The 2973-nt window shown below is 42.1% G+C and overlaps 1 long non-coding RNA gene across 1 annotated transcript; it reads right to left on the reverse strand.

Annotated features, from left to right (window-relative positions):
* Nucleotides 1-41: 41 nt before the first annotated feature.
* Nucleotides 42-2696, reverse strand: LOC102484313 (uncharacterized). The gene is made up of 3 exons (XR_337056.2): nucleotides 2633-2696; nucleotides 1614-1691; nucleotides 42-121 (listed from the first exon to the last, which is right to left on the reverse strand). It is a non-coding gene; the product is annotated as an uncharacterized LOC102484313 (long non-coding RNA).
* Nucleotides 2697-2973: the final 277 nt, after the last annotated feature.

Below are 2973 nucleotides of genomic sequence, written 5' to 3' on the forward strand. Positions count from 1 at the left end.
ACTCGGGGCCTTTCCGGAAGGGCCCGAGCTCTAGCCGGCTCTGCTTCGGCGCCTTACTCTGCCTTCGGCTTTTTCCGCAAGAGGGTGGAGGAAGGTTGGGAAGCTCTCGGAGTGTTCGGTCCTTTCCGGAGGGCGAAAGGGTGGGAAAAAGGAAAGGGAAAGACCGTGTAATCCAATCACGAGAAGTAGGGGTGGAAGGGAAGCTAGTCACTTTCGTTTTAAATTCACTGTGCACATGAAGGGCATACAAACTCCGAGAGACTATACACGTTTCATTTCTTTGGGGACTTTGGGTCTGCTTGATTAGCCAGTTTGTTAAATGAAAAACCACCTTGGGAACCAGTAGTTAGCGTAATGGCTATGTCGCTGGACTCCCACGTTGTCAACCGCGGTTCGAGTCCCGGACCCGGTGGCTTACCATCACCCCTGGGGGTGATTTCTCGCTTTCTGTCTCTGTCTCTGTCTGTCTCTCTCTCTCTCTCTCTCTCTCTCTCTCTCGCGAGCGCATGCACCCTACAGAGAAAACCTCTCCAAAAAAAAGAAAGAAAGAAACCACCTTGAAATATATTCCCAATAAATATAAACAAATAAGATTGATCAACTCACGCCAGCCTGGGGATTGGCGGTTGAGGCAGCTGGACTCCACATGGCTGACAGTGCAGTTCAAGTCCCAGATCCAGAGGATGGAAAAGAGACTGGGAGTATGTGCATGGGAGGCCAAAATCCCTAAAGGAGAACTAGAGAAGGGATTGCAGCCTGAGTATCATCCATGGGGGAGGGGGGATGCTATCTAACTTTTCTTCTCTTAGTCTCTGGTGAGCCCAAATGCCCTCTAGCAAGTTAAAAAAAAAATCAATCAGCTCATGGTAATTCTAGTTTCTAGGATAACCAAACAACTACATTACAATTACTGCTTTTTAGAAGGCAAGGTAATGTTTGGACTAGTAGTACCTTTATAAAAAATATACTTCCTGGGACCAGTAGATGGTATCATGGTTAAGGCACTGGACACTCCCACATGGTGGACCATGGTTCGAGTCCCAGACCTGATGGCTTGCTTTCTCACTACCTCTGTGTGTGTGTGTGTGTGTGTGTGTGTGTGGTCAAATTAAAATAAATGAATGAATAAATAAAATTAAATAATTCTTTTAAAATATATATTTCTGCTGATATTTTATTATTTTTAATTGCCAGAGAGTGTGTGCGCTTGCCTGAGAGAGATGAAGAAACAGAGAAAGCAACCCCCCACCAGTGGGAAAGGGGGAATAGATCATTGCTGACAACAATACAATCTAAGAAAAGGAGGGGGGAGCAACAGATAGCTTATTCCAAATTTGAAAAAAATGAGATATATATTTTCCATGAAACATTTGTACAAAATTATTTGGCAACATGAAGTCAAATAAGAAATGAATCAAAATAAAGAATTAACAATGGAGATTTTTGTTGCGATCAATCTATTTAAATGGAGGACTAAGATCAAATAACAGAATTGAGTAGGACTATATGACAGAATGAAACATATAAATTCTGACACAATTTAAAAAGAGCTATTATTTCATTTGTTCAGTACATATTAACTATATATCATTTCGTAATCATTTAGTACTTACTCTGTGCTAGGCAATTTTCAGGCATTATAGATACAGTCATCGTCACATCAATGTCTTGGTGTTCGTGAAACTTACATTCTATGAGAGAGACATACAATAAACATATCTGTATATATTATCTAGATATATAATAGCATATCAGATAGCTATAAGTGCCGTGAAGAAAAATAGGGTAAAGGGATAGAGAATGAGAAAGGTGCAATTGTAGTTGGTGTGGTCAGGGACCTGCTCCCTAAAAATGCGATGTATGAGCAAAGAATGAAATGAACCAAGGAATAGGGTCATGAAAATATCTGGGGAAGGATACACCCTAGGCAGAGGAACAGGCCAGTCATCTTCAGTCAAAGACCATCGAGAATATAGTTGACAAGCTGGATTTCTCACTCTTCAGGGAGAAAAAAACACACGCCATTTCTAACTATGGAGTATTTCACTAAGAGATGTTAGAGAGAACTTAAAGGAGTTCAGTGATTTGGGAGAGGGACTAAAGGCATACTTATACTTAACCATTATTTGTTCTTTATCTGAAATTCAAATATAAGTGGGTCTACAACATGTTTTTCTTTTTACTAAATCTGACAACACTGAAATAAATAGTCAGTTGCATGGGAATTACTTGAATATTTTGTCCCTTTTCTTTCCATTTCATTTAGATTTTCCGTTTAATCTAGATAGAAAAAAATTAATTCTATTTGAGCAATTCCTATGTATTTTCTATCTACATATGGACAAACATGATTGTATAAGTGTGTATATATACACACATGACACACAGTAAGCACCTCATAGTATAGACTGTAATATACACACTCATGAATTGACCATGTTGATGTGATCACTCGGTGAAATGTATCCTGTGGCCCATCATCCTCTAGCCGGCTGAGAAAAAAGCCATTGTCTGGTCTAATTCAAACCTGGTCATCATCCTCAAGTGGAATTGAAGGATGAGCGGATTGGTTGCGGCGGCCTATTTACATCAATTCACACCCCTCTCCCCCACAACTGGCGGCTCCACAGACCTGGGGAAGGCTTTTGCCGAAGTACTCTTAAAGGTTTTCAAGAGCTCCTTAGCTTTGAGCGTTGCCATGGCGCTGACTCTGGGAGCCAAGGCAACCGGGAACTTATTCTATCTCGAATTTTCGATGTTCGCGGCTGCAGTAGCTCCAGTGTGCGGTTCTGAAACCCGGGTGGCGGAGAGACCACGGGCTCACGGGGTTGGGGGAAACGTCGCAGTTCGTGGAAATAATTTCAAGCACAGCCAATCTGCCCACCACCGGAGGACACCCCTCTTGCTGCATCTGTCAGGAGATCTTTGGTTAAGGATGGTGGACTCCCACATGGCCGGCTGCGATTCGAGTCC

This window comes from Tupaia chinensis, unplaced genomic scaffold (assembly GCF_000334495.1).
Source record: "Tupaia chinensis unplaced genomic scaffold, TupChi_1.0 Scaffold144145_1, whole genome shotgun sequence".
NCBI lineage: Eukaryota > Metazoa > Chordata > Mammalia > Scandentia > Tupaiidae > Tupaia > Tupaia belangeri.